The sequence below is a fragment of the Martes martes genome (assembly GCF_963455335.1).
Source record: "Martes martes genome assembly, chromosome: 18".
In the NCBI taxonomy this organism is placed as follows: domain Eukaryota; kingdom Metazoa; phylum Chordata; class Mammalia; order Carnivora; family Mustelidae; genus Martes; species Martes martes.
This window is the reverse complement of record NC_137906.1, coordinates 31,316,225-31,338,081: the sequence shown is the minus strand read 5'-3', so window position 1 is coordinate 31,338,081 and position 21,857 is coordinate 31,316,225. Positions and strand designations below refer to the sequence as shown.

The window sequence follows — 21,857 nt, the reverse complement described above, 5'->3', positions numbered from 1 at the left end:
GGGGCCCTCGAAGGCAGCGGAGTTTGAAATCACTGATCGCCAAATACTAAGGGCAGGGAGTTTGGAGACAATGATATTCCCCGGCTCTTCGACAGGGGAGGATGGCGACCTCGGGCAAGGATTTGGCCTCTGTGTCTTGTGTGGTAAAGGGAAGAGTCGCAGCAGGGTGGGCTGGCCCGTGGGGGTGTTCCGTGCGGGCACTGGGAGCGGCAGCGCGGCGTCTGCTCTGTGACGGCTGCTGTTAATCACGAGACTCAAGAGAAAGAGGAGAGAATCCTGAAAAACCCCGGGGACATTTCCCTGTTGGTCTCTTCATGCAGCTATCCATCCATCTATCCCTACAAGTAAAACACTGGAGGCTCAGAAAATTTAAGTGTTTTGCCTAAAGTTATTCTGAATTATTCCTGAAGCCAGCCTCTCCGTCCCTCCTTCCCCTGCTGGGGATCTCCGCTCCAGACAGTGACTCACGACCTGCCCTGGGGAAACCGGGCGCGGCGGCTCAGCTCCGGCTCTTCGGGGAGCCCGAGAGGTTGGCCCCGGGTGCGGGTGGCCGTGCTCTTCCGGAGGGGTCAGGCCTCTCCCGCAGGAAGGCTCCCCGTTGCATGGGAGCTCCTCACCAGAGGCCCCTCTCTGGGTGCACCTGCTACCCTGTCGCTCTGCTGGAGAGATGATGGTTAAATGCCATCTGGTCCCCTCCAGCCCAGCCAGGCCACTTCCGGGGCTGCTGTTAAGGGAGGTGGAGGAAGTGGTGGCCTGGGGGTGCTGGCCCTTCTGATCCTCTGTGCTCTGGCCCCAGGAGATGGGGAATAGGTCCCTGTGTCTGAAAGTGACAGGGCCACCAGCTGCTCTGCTCTAACACTCAGATGGCCTCTGTGTCCTCCAGGCGTCCCACCCAGAATCATGTTCCTCCTCTGCCATCTCTTTCTGTTTGGTGGGGACTTGGGAGAGGTCACGTTCACAGAGGAAGGAGAAAAGGGAGGAGGAAGAAGATGGTACACCTTTAACGAGTTCTAGAGAGACTGGGGGACCCGGGAACACCTTCAGGACAAACAGACACTCCGCTGAGTGGATACATAGAACATCCCTGTCCAAGGAGACTGCATTCAGCAGACATTTTCTTCCAGCCACTGAAACAGAGCACCTACTAAGTACTCAGCAAGCACTGAGTCATAATAGAGACATTATGGGACCATAATAGAGATATAATAGGTCATAATAGAGGATATTATGGGGTCATAAAGAGAACAAAACAGAAAAAAGATTAAAACAACAGCAAACCTCTGCCTCTATGGAGGGAAGTTGAAAAATAGACAAACATATCTGCTATGAAGGTGTTTGAGAAAAGGTAGTGCAGAGTCAGAGCCTAGAGTCACACAGTGCTGTTTTTCATCAGATGATCAGGACCTCAGGGGCCTGAGGGAAGATCTTACAGATTTCTGGGGGAAGGGTATGCAGTTAGAGGGAAGAGTAAATGCAAAGGCCCTGGGGCAGGAGCAAATTGGATGTGTCAGATTAAGGCCAGAGTGGCTAGAACAGAGCAAGCAGGGGAATGGGGCTGAGAGCTCCAGAGAGCCAGACTTTAAGGGGCCTTGGAGGCCCTAACAATGACTGTCAACTTTATTCTAAACGAGTTGTGAAGCTGCTGAAGGGCTTCGAGCAGCTTCGGGCAGAGGTGTGATAACGACCTGGTTTGCATTTTCAAAAGCTTCTTTCTAGATGTGGGGTAGAGAATAAAATTGGAAAGGGGAGGATAGTGAGGCTTCCGTAGGGTCTGGGCAGGAGGAGTTGGCGTCTTGGCCGGGGTGACGAGGGCAGGTGAGGAGTGACGACACCCCGATGTGTCTGAGGACTGGCTGTCAGGTATGAGAGTTCCGGATGACACGCCCAGCATCCCGCCAGGCCACACAGATGCAGAGATGCCCCGAGTCAGCTCTGTGTGGACCATCTCCATATTCGAGTCAACACACATGTACTGAGTGCCTCCGCTGTGTGGGCCCTGGGCCAGCAGAGAGGTGGGCAGGGGTATCACACAGATGACTAGGACATGGCCCTGGGCTTGGGGGCCAACAGGCGTGGGGCATGACATCACCAGGCCACATGTCTTTCATTCATTCATTCATTCAACAGGAGCCTGCAGAGTGCCTCATCACGTGTCCCACTGCCCAGTTTGTGTCCCAGCTGTGCCACTGACGGGCTGTGTGGTGTGGTGTTGAGCAAGTTGCAAGCTCTCCCGGGCCTCTGTGTGTTCATCTGTACAATGGAGGTATTCATAGCCTCCATGTGGTCGGGGGTGGGGGCCTGAGGGCGCCAGGAGTGCGTGTGTGTCAGGGCCTTAGAACAGTGCCCGGCGCGTAGTAAGCGTGTATGTGTGTCCCTATTTTTACCAGCAGAAAGGAAGCACGGGGGAAGGAGAGTCTGGGGAGCAGACGTTTTGGAGGAAGTGATAAACTTATGGTATTAAAAAAATGAAATGCTACAGAAAGCTAAGAGATGAAGAAGTACGCGTCACTGGACTGAGTACTGTGCCCACCCCCACGCCCCGCCCCGCGGTCCCCGTCAAGCCGCTTATGCAATCTTGTAGGCACCGTTCACACTTCCGTAAGGCAGAGCCAGATTCCGTGCGGTGTCCGGGGTTCGCCTCTTTCATTGACTGGAGCTGCCTCGCTACTGTCGAAAGCCACGTAGTATCCCCTGCGCTGCCTCTTTTATGATTTACCCCACCCCTGCCCTCTCGGAACACTTCAGAGGGTTCCAGAGCTTCCTTCCTCCAGCAGTGCTGCCCGGAGTGGCGCAGTAGGTACACGTTTCGGCACGCGGGTGTGTAGGGTTGACTTTTAGAAGCCACGTTGGCCCAGAGGGCAGGCGCGTTTACAAATTTTGATAGACGTGGCTAAGCCCCGCCCTCTTACGCCAGCTCAATAGGCAGAATTTCTCTCATTTAAGAGAATGATGCCCTCTCGGTGTGACCTCAGGGAGGGGGTGTGGGTCCCGCCTGAGAGGGTCAGCCTCGGCTCTCCCCGGCGGTTATTAGTGTGTCCGTCGGCCGGTGGCCACATCTTCGAAGTCTACAGATGGCAGGCTCCCTGCTCTCAGTATAAAATCTGAGTTTAAAATTAGCTGTCACCTCCTTTGTGGGGTGGCCATGGGTGGCCTGTTGTGTATCAGGAGGCTTCTAGGACGGACCTGTGGGGCACACGAGGAGATGCAGGGTGGGAGGAGGTGGTCACCCCTTTGATCCCAGGGGACGATGGCGGCCACATACTGACCAGGGTCGCTCTGACAGCCGGCCCTCAGGACACAGCAGCCCCCACTGTCCTGACGGAGGTCCCCTCAGGATGGGCCATTGGAACAGTCCACAGGCAGGGGATGCCTGCCCAGCATCCAAGTGCAGCCGCCTTCCCCCCGGTGGCAGGTTCTGAACCCCCAGGAAGGGCTCTGTCACCAGCCGTGTGCTCGACTCTTGCCAGCAGACCGCCTGCCCGAGTCTTCCCCACCTTCTCTGCGGCTGTCCGTCCTCGTCGCCGCTGCGTGCCTGCCGCCAGTGCTTGCTTACCTCGGGAAAAGGAACACAGCCAGTCAGGAGGGAGTTTCTTCTAGAAGCTCGCCAGGAACTGTGGGTCCTGGGAGGGCACTTGTGTCTATTCTGGGGAACTGGACCCCGGTTATTAGGGTTACAAAGGAAGTCCGATGTGTTCACCTGTGAAGTTCAAGAACCTGCTCTTGTTCATGAGTCATACTGGCCTCAAGGGGTTTCGGGCCGAGCAGCCATGTCCTTCCTCCCCGGTCTGCTCACGGGCCGCGGCCCCTGCTCGTCCTTCATGAATCTGATAGACCCGGCCTGTTCAGCTGGACTGAAAGGGAGAACCCGTGTCCTGCTTTGGCTCCAGTAACACTGTCCCCAGAGCGCACAGACCACACTGGCTTAGCGAGCATCACTCAGAGGATAAAGCAGGTCATGGACGGACGAAGAACAGTTCCTTGTTTTATTTCTCTTTTTTACACAAGAGAACTTGCTGTGATGAGTCTGTGGATGGTTTTCTCTGGGAAGGCAGGTTGAGAAATGATCGATGCCCCAGGAAATAAGGCATCGTATTGGCGTCTGGGGCGCGCCTTGTTTTAGGACTTTCACGTTAAAGGTAGGAGCACAGCGTCATGATCGTTAAGAGAAATGGCTGCAGGCCCAGAGGCCCAGAGGCCCAGAGGCTCAGCCGTTTACCAGCTGGGTGATCTCGCATTAGACATTTTAAGGACTCTGTGCCTCGATTTCTCAGTCTGTAAAATGGGAGGGTAAGAGGTGCTCCCTCAGAGGGCTATGCCGAGAGTCAACAGGACGGGGCCGACGCGCTGAACGCGGGGGGCCCAGGCGGCGCTCTGGGCTGTGGCTGCTGGAAGACTCGTCACTGCGTCAGCAGCTCACGCGGTCTACACGGCCGAAGCGTGCGTCCCCTAGAACCGGCGCAGACCTTGGAGCTCTGGGGCTTTCCGAGGAGCACCCAGCAAGCGCACTCACGGAGCGTGTGGGGGCGGCGTGGGTCTTGCCAAGTCTGTCCGCCACAGTTACTCCCTTTCTTTGCAAACACCAGTCGAGCTGATCTGGGGAGCTGAGGCTCTGTGTCCTTGTCGGCGTGAAGGCGGCATCCCTGTGACCAAGCCCCAAACTGCCGAAACCAGCTGCCGAGTGCCCTCCTCCCCCAGAGCAGCAGACCTTTCCAGTCCTGTAGACTGTGTGTTTGATGGGTGGAAGGGGTAGGCCCACGCTCTGTTGGGAGTTTCTCACCTGATGAACAAAAAAGAACAAGACCTTGGATCAGTCAGTCCCGGGTTCACGTGCCAGCTGTACTGCCTCGGGGGCTTGTGCCCGTGACTGCTGCGTGCCTCAGTTTCCCCACCTGTGCAACGGGGCCAGGAGCACAGACCTCGCAGGTTTGGCGAGAGGATTCCATTTGGTGTCGCCCGGTAGGGGCTTCTCCGAGGGGACTTATTTTAGCTGTGGTCGCGTTTCACTTAATCCTTTGTTCAGACTCTCACTTCCGTCCCCAAAATGATTTCACTTGGCAGCTTAGATAGTATTACAGTTGCCTGTCCTACTTCCTGTCTTTTATTTTTAAACGTTGGAGCATCTGAAAATTCAGTGTGGCGCAAGGGAAGCAGATTAGGTTATTTTGGGCACAATAACCTCCATCCTATTTTAGGGTTAGTGAAGAAATAACAAGTAATAGAAGTTCTCAGATACCGGGGAGGCGAGACGGCGGCCCGCGGGAAGTTGGCAGCTCTCTGCCCAGCCCCCGCCCCGCTGTCTCGTCGCACGAAGTGTGGTCGGTCCGCCGTCCCCGTCCTCAGTGGCCAGTGCGCTGCTCCCCGCGCTCTGCCCACGCTCGTTGGGGAGGTCCGTGAGGGATACCTGGGGATGGAGACCGTTAGGTGAGGTAGCCCGGATCTGCAGCCGTGGGGATACTGCGTGGCGAACCCCCACGGTCCCCTGGTGGCGCTCAGTGAGCCTGGAGCGCTGGGCGATGGGCCAGGAGGCCAGCTGATCGGGGCCGCATTTGCTTCCACATCTGCTGATCGGCGGGCTGGCGGCTGGTCCAGGATGGCCTTGCCTGGGAATAATGGGGCAGCGGGGGCCGGGGAGGTTCTGAGCGAGAACAGGGAAAGCCCAACCCCCGCAGCACTTTCCAGACCCTGACTGTGTCCTGTGTGCTGACAGCCCTTGGCCACGGCATTCCCCACCCGCAGGCCAGGGTCAGCGGGAAGGCCCTGCAGAGGCGCAGGGCTAAGGGCAAGTCAGAAAGCAGCGGATAATCGGGGCTGTTTTTGCAACTAGCCCAGAGGAGTAACGTGTTCTAGGTAGGAGGTGGCAGTGCGTGAGGGGGATAGAGGGTGCAGGGTGCACAACTGTGAGATTTTGAGGAGGGGGAAGGTAGAGGGAGGCCAGGGGTGACCTCCCCGGCCGGCCATGAACCAGCAGGGGGACTCACTCCACTGTGCTCCAGGAAGGACCACATTAGGACCTTCACTGCACTGATTGGAGTCCTGCTTGCCTTGACTTTGAAAAAAAAATAAAGACAACCTTTTTTAAAAAATAGCATGCAGTGAAAGCTTTTTTGTTTGGGGCCAAAGTCTGTGATTTCAGCGCACATATGCATTTGCACTCCCAGCACACACACACACACACACACACACACACACCCACCCATTGCGGACACAGACCGTTGCATCACCGCCAAACTCTCCCTCATGCTGTCCCTTCATGGTCACATGCTCTCCCTGGCCCTGAGCCCTGGCGACTGTGGATCTCTTCTCCATCACAATGGCTGGGTCTTTTCGAAAACATCCTGTGCGGGGACTCACTCGGTGACCTCCGGAGACTGTCTTCCTTCACTCTTCGACGTTCCTTTGAGATGCGTGCAGGTTGGGCGCGTGGACGGTCTGGTCCATCCAGTGCTGAGCATCCCACTACGTGGACGTGACACACTTGATCTGCTCACAAGACGCTTGGGCTGTTCCCAGCTGTTGACAGTTTCGAGCTAATGTAAACATTCGCGTGCTTTTTATGGGGACTACGGTTTTCGCTCCTTTGGGGTCAGTACCGAAGGGGGGGCTGCGTTCCCAAGGGGCTGAGTTCCGGCCCTCCGCACGCTCGCGGGCTTGTGCTCCCGTCTCAGTGTTCATCCCAGCCGTTGAACAGGAGGTGTGGGTCTTGCCGTGGTCTGAGGGGGCATTGCCCTCCTGGCTGGTGCTGGGAGCACCTTTCCATGTGCTGACTTGCTCCGGTATCTTTGTCTGGGGAAGGTCTCTACAAGTCTTGGGTCCATTTTTTAAAAATCGGGATTTTTTTTTCTGTTGAGTTTTGACGGTTCTTAATATATTCTGTGTGTAACCCTTTGTCAGATGGGTCATTTGTATGTAATTCCTCCCAGTCTGTAGCTTGTCCTTTCATAGTTCTTAACCGTGTCTTGTGTGTAACAAATCTTTTTAATTTTGATGAAATCCAGTTTCTTGGTTTTTTCCGTTATGCTTTTGTTGTTCTAAGAACTCTTTGCCTAAACCAGGGTCATGAAGATTCTTTCTGGTTTCCTTCTAAAAGTCGTATCATTTTACACTTAAATCTGTGATCCATTTTGAGTTAACTTTCCTATAAGGGGTGAGGGTGTGGTCAAGGTTAACAGACTCTGTCCAGAGCCGAGGGGAAGGGACACAGAGAGGAAAAAGCACCGGGCGTTTACCCTACGGTCTTGGGACCACAGCGCTTCTTACACTAGAAGAAGATTCTCCCCTGTGTGAGCATCCGTGTCTGCTGAAACTAGTGACCACAGACCCACAAATTTGTCCTCTTGTGGTCCTGGAGGTCAGAAGTCTGGGATCAGTCTCAGGACACTAAAGGCAAGGTATCTGCAGGGCTGGCTCTTCCTCAGGGCTGCTGGGCAGAGTCTGTTTCCTCGCCCCTTCCAGCTTCTAGAGCTGCCACTTTGGGGCCCCTCCTTGTACCACTTTTGTCGTTTGCTCAGTGACTGTGCCCTCCTGCCTCCCTCTTACAAGGACCCTTGTGACCACCGTGGGCTTCTCCAGAAAATCTGGGATCATCACTCATCCTGAACCTGGAAATGAATGCCATCTGCAAAGTCCTTCTTGTCCTACGAGTGACAGGGATTAGCACACAGACATGTTTGGGAGTGACTGTTCCTCTTACCACACCCTTTCTTGGAGTTCTGGGTGCTTGGGGACGGCTGCAGACTGAGACACGAGAGCCCCACTCCTCTTCCCCACTGCTGTATCCAGCATTCAGTGTCGCTTTCCTGCTCTTTGGCCAGAACCAGAGGGCTCACCTGGAGCCCTGTGCCATCCCGCCCATTCTGGGTGTCAGTCTGTCTGAACTCCGGGAGGGTCCTAGAGGGAACGGCGGTAAACTCACTACAGTTTTGATGGTGCATCCAATTCTGATTTTCTTCCCCAACTGCCCAATAATTTCCTTCCCAGAGCCCCTTAGCAGCTGCCCCATGCATCCTCCGCATGGTGCCTCGCCTCGTGTGGCGGTGGCCTTAATGCCATCTTACCCAGACCTGGGATCCCTTGTTCCGCGTCTCCTGCAGCAAGTGTTGCCGGCTGGCTGTGCATGCAAAGAAGGGATATGCTGTGTGAACGGGGGTTAGGTGGGGAGTGAACGCTCAGGAATGGATATTGCCAGTCATTACGCTGCTCGGCATTTCTTGAGCACTGTCTGCCAGAATTAGCTCACTAATTTTTATCATTCTCCCTATGAGAGTGATTGCTGTGTTGAGGCACGTTTTACAGATGAAGAGAGTGAGGCTGAGAGAGGCTGATGAACTTGTGAGTGACGGTGCCTGGTTCTCAGACCCAGAGCGTGTGATTGGGGGCGTGGGGGCAGGCCGTGACCCCAAAGTCTTTGTTTTTAACCCCCTCCTGGGTGCTGACCTTGGCTGCGTCTCTGGACTCACAGACTCTCCTTTGGCTCCTGACGGCCCATTACCACTGGCCTCAGATGGGAACGTGCACCCCTGTCTGGATTCCCATCACCACCCGCGCGTCCCCTCCGTGACAGAAGCCAGAGCCCTGTGCTGACTTGACATGTGGATGTGTGTTTCTCGCTCCCCCGAATGTGACTGTCCAGGGGCCAGGAACCTGCCTCCTCCCCTTTGATCCCTGCGTGAGGCCCAGTGCTGGGAAATGTTGGCTGCCGGTGAAAGCCGGGGCAGTGCTTACTGTCCCGAACCACAGCTATTTTCCGTGGATGCCCCACGACAGGGACGGCCCCTGACGGGACATTTTCTGACCCATTTAAGGAGACTTGGCTTGTCTGAAAACAGTTTGCGATTCCACTTTGGTTTTCTTTTCCCTTCATTTTTTTCTTGAATCAGTAAAGCAGAGCTAGACCTGATCCCTAGTTCGCTTCAGTCCCGCAGTACTGTCCCCTTCCAGACTGTTCCCTGACCTAAGCCACCATTTTAGATTCACCCACGGCCCACGGCACCTGGGCTCCTTCTGTGTGTCAGGCCTCTTCACTAGCATTTTACACACGGAGCTCACTGAGTCGGCAGTTCTGAGAGAGGGGGAACGTGTCTGTGCTCCCACTTCCTGGAGGAAAATTGGGGCCCAGACGGAGGGGAGGACTTGCCCAAGGTGGCAGAGCTGGTGGGTCCCACAGCTGGTGGTGGGACGTGGGCTGAGCCCTGCGCTCCTGCTGTTGGAAGGCGTGGTGTCGGGGGGACAGCCTCTGAGCGCAGACAGTTCTCTGTCCCAGGTTTCTCTAGCAAAAGTCCACGTTGTAAGCACTCTCCTCTCCCCGTTCCTCTAGAAAATAAGTTATTAGCTAAATGGCAAACTTTGGGGCAAAGGCACCTAGTAAACCGTCAGGGCCCTTAAGAGGCACACAGACACCTGTCGGAGTCGCTGATGGTCACCAGGGACTCTGGTTTGCAGAATCTCAGAAACTCACTACAAGCGAGCTTTAGCTGAAAAGAAGCATTTACGAGTTGATGTCACTGTAAAGACCGGGGAGAGTGGTCACCGTGGAGGCGGTGCCACGTCTTGTTTGAAGAGGCTGAGTCCCTCACGGGGCCCTCGACGGACTTTTTATGTGGGGGGTTCTGTGGCACAGAACTCAGTCCGGGATATTCCATTAAGGGATTCCGTCACTCAGCGGGCTCTGTTTCATCCGTTGCCGTTCCTCATTCTGTGTCAGATCCCAGGGTCGGTGGCTCATGAGAGAGCCCATTGATTTGTCCCGACAGCTCTTAAGAGCCCTGTCGATAATGATCTTCACTCACCAGCCTTCCGATGGCGCCCAGAAAACCAAGCCCAGAGAGGTGCATTGACTCACTCTGGGTCACACAGCTGAGGAGTGGCAGAGCCTAGATTCCAGAGCTCCGGCTCTTCTCCACGCCAGGGCCTCATGCCAGGGAATGCAGCAAGCCCTCCTTGGTGAGATGCCCACGGCTTTGGAGGGAAGGGTGGTAACGAACCCATTTGCGTTCCTTGTGAAGAATTTTGGAGCTGCACAAGTCCCAAGGATTAGCTGTAGCAAGGGGTATCTGTCGGGCTCAGAAATCCAGACCGTGGGGAAGGTCACAACAGATGGTTCCTCAGGGAATAATCCTGGTGCCGACATGTCCAGACAGTCCCTGGCCCATCAGTCAACAGCTGTTAGATATCCCCACTGCCCTTTTCTGTGGGTACTATTTACAGATGAGACAGAAGCTCAGAGGAGGTGAGCCACTTGCCCAAGCTCACACAGCTAGAAAGCATCTGAACTGGGTTTCAGTAGCCAGCTCGGAGACTCCGGAGCCCAGGCTCACTCTCCCCCACTCCCCGTAAGAGTTCCTAAGTGCAGATGCTCCGTAGCCTTCAGAGAAATAAAAATGAGCAGAAGAAGAAGAAGGGAGAGATGACAAGGAGGTAGCCCCTGCTTTCAGGTAGCTTCATGGAGTCCCAGTGAGTAACTGGCTTGCCGTGCAGATCCCTTTAAACATGGACGACCTGTAGCCTCCTAAGGAGGGGACTCCCCCTGCACGCGGGGGGTCAGCCCACTGTAACACAGCCGCACACCGTCCCCTTCCCACCCCGCCCTGCCTGGCTTCTTCCCACTGGGACCTTCCCTGCCGGGGCTCATGGACTCATCTACGACCTTGAACGAGACCTTGCCCTCCTGGAGACTGTTTTGAGAGAGCAGTGCTCAGTTCCCAGTTGGAGCAGGTGACAAGGGCCTTTGCCAGCAGGGGATTTTTCGAGAAGCTCGTTTGAAACAGACTGAGGAGCCCCTTTCCTCTAGAGTCCATACATAAAGCAAAGATCAGGCTGCTTCCTTCTGTTCTCTGAGCCCAGACTGGCCCGTACCCAGCTTGTAGCCTCCAAATAAAAGAGATTGGACGGTTCAAAAGTGGCCCCATTATTGTCTAAAGTAGGAAATCCACAGATTATAGCCTGGGCCGCAGTCCTGGCTTGCTCCTTATTTAAATAAAGTTTAATTGGAACACAGCCATGCCCATCCATTACGCGCCATCTGTAGCTGCTTTTACTTTGCAACAGCAGAGTTCGGTAGCTGCTGAGCCTGTATGACCCTGAAAACCTAAAATATTTACCGTGTGGCTCTTAATGGAGAAAGCTTGCCAACAACCTCTGCACCAAACAGGTCGCAGCCATGTCCTCCTGTGCAGTCGGTCAGTGTGGGGAAGGACAGCTTTGTAATTCAGACTGGAGGTTAAAGACGGAGGTTCGTTCCCACCTTGGCAGATAGTATCGGTCCGTGACCATGGACCTGGGGACCCTAACTGGCCATCAGACCATGAACAAGTTATTTCACCTCTTCCAGACTCGGATTCCTGGTCTGTCACGTGCAGTTTAACGGTAGCGGAGGCCTTGCTGGGTGGCAGTGAGGATTGCCCCCGACCAGGGCCTGGCCCGCAGGAAACCTGATACACACTCCCTCCCGTCTCGGTGGCCGCTTCTGTGATTACTGTTGTCTGCCTCGTGGGTGTGGGTCCAGGGATGGTCCAAGTCCTGGTTCCGTTGCTTAGCAGGGGTATGAACCTGGGGACCTTACTCTGGGTCTCAGTTACCTCTATCAAATAGGCACGATGTTGTTTCCCCCTTTGGGGGTTGCCAGGAGGATTAAGTGGGACGCATGCTGCAAGGTGCTTGCCTCGTGGCCAGGCCCAGGGTCGTGCTCCAGAAGCCAGGGGTACGAGGGTGTTTTTATGGTAAAAGCGTTGAATTTTGTTGAGTCCTTTTTCTGCGTCTCTTGAGAGGATCTCTCCCCCCGCCCCCCTTTCATGCTGGCAACATGACACTGAGTGATTTTTACATGTTCAACCATCCTTGCAGTCCAGGAGTAAATCCCACTTGGTCACCGTGTATGATCCTTTTAATACGCTCTTGAATTTGGTTTTCCAGAATTTTGCTGGGGGATTTGACACCTGTGTCCGTCAGGGATTTGGGGTTTATAGTTTTCTTGTTAGTGTCTTTGGCCTGGTACCAGGGCAGTGTTGGCCTCATAGAATGAGTCAGGAAGTATTCCCTTCTCGGATTTTTGGGAAAAGTTTGAGAAGGATTGTCATGACTTCTGTAAATGTTTGGCAGGATTCACCAGTGAGGCCATCCGGTCCAGGCCTTTCTTTTGTCAGAAGACTTTTGATCCCAGATTCAGGCCCCTTACTAGTTACAGGCGTCCTGAGATTTTCTGTGTCTTGGATTCAATGTTGGTAGGTTTGGGGTTTCTAAGAACTGGTCCTTCTCACGAAAGTCACCCAACTTAACCATGTGCACTCGTTCACAGCGTCCTCGTGATCCTTTCTCATTTCCGTAGATTCTGTAATAACATCCCCATTTTCACTTCTGATTTTAATAATCTGAGTCTTGTATTCCTTAGTCCATCAAGCTAAAGGTTCGTCAGTCTGCTCATCTTTTCAGAGAGCTGGCTTCTGGTTTCATTCATTCCCTCTCTCGCTTTTCCGTTCTGTTTTCGCTCTCCTCTCTCTCATGTCCTTCCTCCCCCTCACTCTGGGTTCAGTTTGTTCTTTTTGTCGCTCCTTACGGTATAAAGTTAGGTCGTTGATTTTAGATTTTTCTTAAAGTAAGCATTTACAGCTAGAAATTTCCCCCTTAGCCCTGGTTTCACTGGATCCCATTGGTTTTTGTCTGGTGTGTGTTCATTTTCGTTCAGCTTGAAGTGTTTTCTAATTTCCCCTGCGATTTCTTCTTTGATCCGTTGGTGGTTGAAGAGTGATGTTAATTTCCACAAAGAGGTGAATTTCCCGGCTTTCCTTCTGTTAATGATTTCTAACTTCATCCTGTTGCAGTCAGAGAAGATACTTTTTAAAAATCTGCTGAGACCTGTTTTGTGGCCTGACACATGGCCTATCCTGGAAAGTGTCCCCTGGGCACGTGACAGTCACGCGTACACTGTCGTTGGGTGGAGTGTTCTTCGTCTGTCTGGTTTGTTAGGTCCTTGATTCCCTTACCTCTGTCTGCTGGTTCTGGGCATCAGTAGGAACAGGTAGCCAAGTCTTCAGCTGTAACCCGAGAACCGTTCCTCCTTTCAGTTCTGTCCGTGTTTGCATCCGATATTTTGATGGACAGTTAGTGGCAAGTAAATGCTTATAATTGTCCGATCTTTCTGCTGTATTAAACCTTTCCTTAATATGTAACATTCTTCTTTGTCTCTTGTAACTTTTTTTGATTTAAAGTCTTCCTCTGTTGTGTATTAGTACAGCCGCGCCAAGGGTGCCAGGGTGAAAACGAGACTTGTGGTTCCCTGCTTTTGAGGTTCATTCCTTCATTTAAAAAAACCCTTGTTGCGCCACCTCTCACCTTGCAAGCCCCAGGCACCGTGCCAGGGTCTGGGAAGACAAAACCAGCAGCCTGAGGTCCTAGGGAACTTGCAGCTCAGCCTGGGGGCTTGGTCGGGGGGGCAAGAGGAGCCGTGAGTGAAAGGCTCTGTCTGCCTCGTGCTGACGCCGTGCGGGCGGGGGTCTTGTGGGCTGGTCCCCTGGGGCAGCCAGCATCACGGAGAGCCAAGCCATGAGCCCCGCACCCAGAGAAGGGTAAGCTCTTTTCTCCAGTCGGTGCACAGGGCTCTTTGGCAGGTGTCCTCATTGGACGTGGGGCCCCCGCTCTGTGTGGCTGGCAGGGAGCCCGCTGTCCGCTGAGCCAGGCAGGTCCTCTGTCCCCTCCACCCGGCTGTCCCCTCCCGCTCCTCGCTCCTGCAGCCTCGGCAGGCTACGGGGCCCCTCGGGTTCGGCTCCTCAGACTCGGGTTGCCTGGCAGCAGAGGCGGGGGGTCTGCGAGCACCCGAAGGGGCTGGGGAAGGGATGAGTCTCGGGGGAGCCTGAGCATCCCAGGTGTTTGGAGGAACCTGGCAGCTAAGGGCAGGCCCTAAGCTTTGGTGGGGACCTCCAGACACTCAGTGTGCGCTGTGGGGAGCAGGAAATCTCTGGGCTCGGGTTCCCAGTCTGTCTCTTAGCTCAGGGATGAGATGTTCTCGGCTCTGCCCCTCCTAGTTCTTCGGGCAGAGAAAGGAGCTCATGCCCCAGGCCCACAGCGTGGCAGTGGGGAAGGACGCAGGGAATATGGCGCCGCTGGGCGCAGCACCACAGCGGACAAACCCTGTTCCCCTCCTGCTTCGTTCAACCCAAGCAGCATAACACGAGTACAGACTGATCGTTACAAACAGCTAGAACAGAGAGGGGAGAGTCTTTATTTCTTCCTCCACACACACAGAACCACTGCAATTAAAGCTGTTGTGACTGGAAAACTAAAAACACGATGAGGAAATTATTAGACACATTTAAGCACCTGCCTTCTACGCATGTACATTTTTAAAAGGAAATTTTAAATATAAATGATTAGGATTGCTTTCAAAATACATAAAAATAAAGAGATTAAAATGAGTCTAAACACAGAAAAGTGTGATCAGGTTCAGGCAGTTCTCCTCTGGCTCTGTCGGCAGCCCAGGGACAGGCACCGTGGCGTCATCCGGGGCGGGACCGAGGGAAAGTCCTCAGTCCCTCCGCCCACCCCGCAGCAGGTATGTGCTGTGCACCTACTATGTGCTGGACGTCACTTTGGACGACGGTTGCATTTATTCAGCAGTGAATAAAGTCCGTGCCTTCTGGACGTTCTGGTGGAGGAGACAGACATTAAACGAGCAAATAAATGTGTGTATGGCAGACGGTGGTTGCTGTGGAGAAAAATAAAAGAGTAAATTTTATTTGTAGGGGTTTGTAGGGGGAGGGGCCAGGCAGGGGTTGTTGATGCCTGGGTAACGCCACCAGGATTGTGTGGCACAGCGTGTGGAGATCGGAGGGATGTGTCAGATAGCAGAAGCAGCAAGTGCAAAGGTCCGGAGGCAGAGCTGGCTCAGCCCAGTTGAGAAAGAGCAGGAAGCCAGTATAGCCGAGGCAGCGAGGGGGACGGCAGAGCAGAGGAGGGGAAGTTGGCGGGGGCGGCAAGGAGAGTGGCCCTATCCCAGAGGGCACCGTAGCCAAGGAAGACTGCGGCTGCTACCATCAGAGGGAAGAGCTGTGTTGGAGGGTCAGGGACTGGGAAGGAAGCAGAGAGGGCAGGTGGAGGATGATGTGGTCACGAGGTGGGAGGAGAGCGTGGCTGGGTCGGTGTGGGTGTGATTCCAGATGTACTCTGGACGTCTCGTGGACAGGGTATGCCACAGAGTCCATGTGGGCGTGGACAGGGACGAGTTGGGGTGGTGCTCCGGTGGTCGGGGTGAGGAACAGGAATGAGATGGTTGCCATTTATAAAGGGGCACGGCCCAGGGCAGTGGGGGAGGCCAGAGGTGGCCTTAGATATGCTGCCGCGGAGCTGCTGGTCACACATCCTGGCAGAAAGCAGGAGGGGCCCTGAGCCCAAGAGCCTGGCCTTCGGGCTAGAGGTCTGGGCTGGGACTGGGCCAGTAGGAGTCCCCACGTGTTGGCCGCTCTTAAGGCCGGGAGCCTGGGCCAGGTGCCTGGGGCGTGAGGACAGAGAAGGGCACAGAGCCTGATCTACCCACCTTGTAGAAGCTGGTCCCGAGAGGGAACAGCAGAGGGAACAGAGGAGGGAGAGTCAGGAGATCCGAGATGACTCCCAGCGTCATCTGGGAGGGTGTGTGCCAGGCGGGGGGGCCGACGAACGGAGATGGAGGCACGTTGGCCGGGGAACAGCCTCTGAACTCCATCCAGGAGGCGGCGATGTGTGGAAGGGACTGTCTGCGAGTGGGTGGCCCTTTCCGGCGTTGTGGAGCCCCGGGGCACTTGCTAACCCTCTGAGAGCCTCTCCTGGAACAGGATGCTGACTGCCTTCTCGGGGCTCTGGGGACTTCCTCACTTCCTCGGTCCTCTGTGACCATGGCCCACAGCTCTTGCTGCCCAGGACCCATTCAGGGGCCATCTCTGACCCTCTCGAGGAGGTGGCAGCCTCCAGCAGATGCTTCCTGGAGTATCAGAAGTGTAGCACGAGGTCCACACCCAGCTCCTTCCACGCAGCTGCCTCGTCTTCGGTCACCTCTGCAAGGAGTTTGGTTGGCCTCAGCCTGGAGTCCACCTGTCCTTGTCAGATCGGTACCCTTGGTTCTGGAAGGGCGGCAACGGTGTCAGTAAGGCAAGGTGGTGCCCCCAGCACGGGCTCTCGGGGGCCACATGACCCCATGAAACGTCCCCTCCCCAACCAGACCCCGGGCACCTTCTGCCACAGATGTTGTGCTCCCCTAGGCCCCCTGATGTCAGGCAGAGAGCCCTGGGCTTGGGTGAGACCAGGCAGCAGCAGGAAAGACGGCTCCAGGCTAAAGGGAGGCCTGGCCTTTGCAGGAGGGAGACGGAGCCCCGTGTGCCCACCCTGAGCCTCAGTTCCTCACCTCCAAAACGGGTGTGCTGCGCTTGGGAGCTCCGGGACCCTCCCCACAGACCCACCTGGAGCAGGGGCAGGGCTTGGGGTGGGTAAGAGGAAAGGGCCACGTGTGGGCTGGTGCACCAGTCTGGCGGGCTCCCTGGAGGCGGCGGCTTCCCCTCAGCCATGTGGACCAAGCACGCAGAACGCTCCTCCCTCTGGGGCCCACTGTGGGGGACATGGGCCAGGCCTGGCTGCACCTTCCCTGCTGCCGCCACAGCCGTGCTGCCCCTGTCCGCTCAGCCCAGAGGGGACGGCAGCCTGCATGCTCTTGGAGTCCAGGCTCGGGCCGCCTCTTCCATGGGAGCGGGGTTGGGGCTAAAGATGGACAGCATATGGGGTGCTCACCAAGTCATTCCAGCAGGGATCGTGGTCCCCCGGCTGCCAGTTAGCAAGGGCCCTCCACCCTGATCTGTGAAACCAGGGGAACCACGTGATAGGACGGCTCTGGTCCCCAACCCGGAGCGGTAGCTACTGTTGTTCCTGTTGGACAGGGGAGCAGGTTGTGGACCCAGAAAGGAAGTGACCTGCCGAGATTCCCAAGCAGACCTCATGCCTGCAGTGTCCAGGTCCGCCCGTTTTAGCTGCTGTTGCCCTTCCCAGGGGCCGCCCCAGCGGCGGGGAGGCCTGTCATGTTGCATCAGGGCTAAAAGCAGATCGTGGCTGTACCGTGTTCTGCCTGCTCTGGGCGGGGGGGGGTGGGGTGGGGGGAGGGCGCGCAGTTACAGGCAGGGACACCCGGGCACAGAGAAATCCACTACTTTCACACCTGACCTAGAAAGTCCACTGGGGTCAGGGCTACCGCACCAAGCATGCAGAAGCGGGGCTGGGGGCTGCTGCTGGACGGCACAGCGAGGCTAGCGTGCACCTGTCGGGGGGCTGGGGGCTGCTGCTGGACGGCACAGTGAGGTTAGCGTGCACCTGTCCTGGCTGCTCACGGGGCCAGCTGCTCTGCTTGCTCTCACAGAGGGCATGAGCTTTGTAATCCCCATCTGCGAAATGAGGAACCCGAAGCCCCGGTTGCAGGAGTGACTCGCGCTGGGGTCCCTCAGCAGGTGTCGGGTCTGGGATCTGGACCCAGGGTGGTGGCTGCTCTTCCTGGAGCCGTGTTTGGCTGGCGCCGTGGCCTTGGTGCCGCGTGGGGAGCGAAGGAGCTGCGCCAGATGGACACAGGCGTCCGTTTCAGCTCTGCTGGGTCCTCGATCCCAGACCCGACAGCTCTACTGGGTCCTCGCTGACCCTCCATCTTCTCATCTGTAAAATGGGCTGATTCCTTTCCTACCTTAAAGGGTCAGAGCCTGCTCGCAGATGAAGGCACAGTAGGCTGAGGAGCCTGGCCCAGGTCCCTCGGTCACTCCGCAGAAGAGCAGGCCATTTGCTGCCTCCCACTTCCTCAGTGAGGCAAGGTCCAAGGACGAGGCCGGGTACCAGCCGCACTGCGGGGCCTCAGCTCAAATTTGCTTCTCTCCCACAAGTGATCGAAGAAGTGCCTGGAGACTAGGGGAGGGGGGAGGGGGTGGCCTGTCCAGGGCCGAGATTTGTCCCCAGGAGTGGTCTCACTCCTGTCCCTTGTCGTCTTCTCCCACGGCCTTGGGCCTGGTTCCTCATCACTCTGCGGCGTCTCTGGGGCAGGTGAGGCACTTCTGGCCCACACTGTCACGGTCTGGCTCCTAGGGGACGGGGACAGGTGCGTGCCGTTCGTCTCCCCTCTGACCTGTGTGCCTTCAGGAGGCTCACCAGGCAGTAGGACAGGGGCGGCCCTACTCTCGGTGCTTTGCTTTGGCGGGGGTCGGGGATGGCAGAAAATTGAACACGTGCTTCTAACTGTAGGCAGGGGGACAGGACAGACGTCCCTGAAGGAGGGAAGTGGACCACGTAAGGGCCCCTGGGCAGGTGTTCCAACATGGAGCAGAGAGAGGATAGGGGAAGGAGAGACGGGCCCAGAGGGGCGAGCGATCATAGAAAGTCCTAGAACTTACGGCCTCACTTGGAGTTGGGTATTAATCACAGCATTTGGCTTTATGTTAAAAACAAGGTCAAAATTCTACCCCAGGATTTTCCATCTGTTCTGTCCCCAAGAAACCATCACTTAACGATTTGCATCATCGTATTTGCCATTTGAATGTCCATGTGCCAGGGCCCCTCACGCTGCTTCGCGTTGGTGTCTTCTGGACCCCACACAGCCGTAAGGGGTGGGAGCAGGGCTTAGCTGTTTGCTCCTGGACCCCAGCCCTAAGGCCTGTGCCTCTGCCACCCCCTCCCTTCTGCAGCTACAGAGTTCTTGACCTGCACCCACATCTCTAAAAGGAAACCGAGGGAAATAAGTCAATCAGCAGGACAGTTACCATATGGTCTCACTGATAGGAAGAATTTAAGAACCAAGGCAGAGGATCAGAGGGGAAGAAAGGAGAAAATGAAGACAAAACTGGAGAGGGAGACAAACCGTACGAGGCTCTTAATCTCAGGAAACAAACTGAGGGTTGCTGTGGGGGATGGATGGGGAGGCTGGGGGAGGTGTTGTGGTGAGGGCTGTGTGTTGTGTCAGGCTGTTGAAGCACAGACCTGTATCCCCGAAACAAATACACTGTATGTTAATTAAAAAAAAAAAAAAAAAAAACGAACAAACAATGCCGCTTGAACTCCCTTGACATGTCCCAGGACATGGCATTTGGTGTCCTGGATGCTGTTTGGGGACGGGGGGGTGCTGGGGAGGGAGGGGAGAGTCACCTGCCAGAATCTATTCCCGCATTTGGCTTAAGATGTGTTCGGGGATAAGCAGGAGGAGGATTTCTGTGTGCCGTCAGCGACTCCTGCAGCAGAAAGCCCGGGTCTGCTCCCTATATAGGCTTTGGGCCCGCGGGCCATGCTGTCTGGATATCACGTAGAACAGAGGTCAGCCCCTTGTGGTCCACGGGCCAGATCCCACCCACTGCCTGTTTTTGTGAATCGTGCAGGAACACAGCTACACGCATTTCCTCGTGTGGTCTGTGGTGTCTTCATGCTGCGAGGGCTGAGCCGCATGGGTGCCCTTGGCCCCTTCAGGAGTCTGGTCCCTAGACTAGAATATGGGCGCTGACCTGCCTGGGTGGTGTGGAAAACTCTCCACGATACATCTCTATGAGGAAAAAGAAGATGCGGCACAGTTTCCACTTTTATGAGGAAGCAAACAATACACGCACACCTGTGTTCATGGAAATGCTCTGTGTGCGATGGAGAGGCCTAGAAAGATACGTCGAAAAATCATCCCAGTTGCCTGGGGAGTGGGGGTGGGGAGACCCACTGCTTACATTTTTCTCTCCCCGCTTTTTTCTCTTGCACCACTTTATGTTTTCTATTGAAGAAACTAATTTAGTTCACAAAGTATATTGATGCTGAAGAGTGGAGAAAAAGGACGACGAAGAAGGGAGTGTCTTCGGCCTTATTTAACTTCTGCAAGAAGACGGAACTACTGTCTTTTTATGCATGGGGCCCTTCTCATTTGAATGTTAGCGTTGTAAGAATGATTGGGGAAAAGCCGCAAGAGAAACTCCAAATTGCCTGTGATAGCCTGTGATATTGAAATGGAAAGAAATTTTCTGTTGAACCCTAGAGGTAGAGAGGTTTGGGGCGCCATGGAGAATGATTAAGCTTGTCTTCATCTTGGGCTGAGTGAGCCATGCTTATACTATCCTAGTGAGGGGGGGCAGCACTTTTAAATATTCTGATAGTCGCCGGCTGTCTTGGATGAGGCCCGACCCAGTGTGGAATGGTGAAACCAGGACACACATCTGCCAGGAAAGTACTAGAGAATCTTCACCGTCATCCACGCAGATCCCACAGCTGCCAACCTTCACAGACTGTGCTCAGATCTGCCCTCCTCCAAGGAGGGTTTAAAACTATTTCCCTAGGGGCACCCCGGTGGCTTGGTCTGTTAGTGTCTCACTCTTGAATACGGCTCAGGTCATGATCTCACGGCCAGGAGGTTGAGACCCACGTTACGCTCCGCACTGGCTGTGGAATTAGATTCTCTCTCTCCTCTCCCCGCTCTAAAACATCAGATAAAATTGTTTCTCCAGAAGGTCTGATACAATCAAATGTGCAGCCACTTGGCCAGTCCATCAGAACGCCCGCCTCCGAGCGCAGAGATTAATAGAAGAGGTCTCCTTTTAACTGGTCTTCAAATTTGCAGAATTGCCTGCAAGTGATACAGTTGCTTTAAATTCTTTGGCCCTCAGGCCGGGCTTGCACACTGGATCACCTGGCGTGAGTCTGAGAAGTACAGAGGCCAATCCCTGCCCGGTGCAGTAGGGCTGCTGCTTTTTAAGTCCCACTGGGGAGTTTAAAGGATACCCAGGGCTGAGAACCCCAGCTTTGAAAAGATATTGGAGAGGCTGGGAAGAGGAAGTAAGGGAGACCCCTCAGCTCACCTTGTCCCGTGGACAGAACTAGACAACACTCACATCAGCATAAGCACTCCAGAAAGCGACCTGAAGACTGGCAGAACAAATTTCACAAGTACAGGCAGAGAAGAGGATGCATGAGGAGGGTAGGAAGGGCAGAGACGTGGTGGGGAGGGAAACGGAGTTAGTGGCTACAGCAGCAGAGAAGGGCGAGAACTCACCCCGGGAGCTTGCACAAATTCCCCAAACATTTGGCTTCCAAGGTGGAAGGGGCCAAATTTCCTGCCTTCTTAACACCAGAGGGACTTAAAGCCCCGCATTCCATAACCAGCAGGCTCAGCTCCACTCTGGGAGGTAGTCCCGAGTCCCCACCCTTAAGGCGACAGCAGGACTCATGACCATGGAGATTCAGCATAAAAGCAGCAGTTTGCAAACTGCCTGAGAGGCACGGCAGGGAGAGTTACTTACTCGCCTCAAAGCCTGTCCCAGGGAGCCTCCTAGAGGAACAGAGGAGCTCCCCCACCCCCCAGCATTAACTCCCGGTCACCTGGTGGAACCAGTGCAACGCCAACAGGTACTACCACCTTGCTTAGACCAAGTCCTGCCCCTAGCACGACAGTCACACTTGCCTCAGTCCCCACGCTGGGGGGTCCCCTCCCCCAGAAGACCAGAGCAGACCTTGCTAACAATCTCCCCACCCACATGTCTTGCCGGGGCCTTGTCCTGGCGGCCGTGGTGGCCAGTCCCTGCGGAAGCCAAAGGCACACGTAGTTAAAACTGCACGCCCCCACCTGGGGACCCAGCACTGCCTGCGGCAGGCGAAGAGACGCTCTGCAGGTGACGGAAGGACAAGCAGCAGGGTACAGGGAGCACGCACAGGACACAGTGCCTGAAACACCAGCTTCTGGGAATCAGGGGACACTGCCCTGCAGGGCACTACAGGACCTCTTCGTGAGGCCATTGCTGTCGGGAGTGGGAGACGGAGCTGACTTCCCCAGCACACGGAAGCACGGAGGTAAGCAAAACGAGAAGAATATGTCCTCAAACACAGAACAGGTGTCTTTCTCTGTGCCCGGAGACCTAGGC

The 21,857-nt window shown here is 55.3% G+C and overlaps 1 protein-coding gene across 2 annotated transcripts in view; it reads left to right on the top strand.

The window, feature by feature from the left end:
• Positions 1 to 21,857, top strand: part of SNX29 (sorting nexin 29) — a 476,114-nt gene that overhangs the window by 440,726 nt on the left and 13,531 nt on the right. The gene's annotated exons all lie outside the window — the stretch shown is intronic.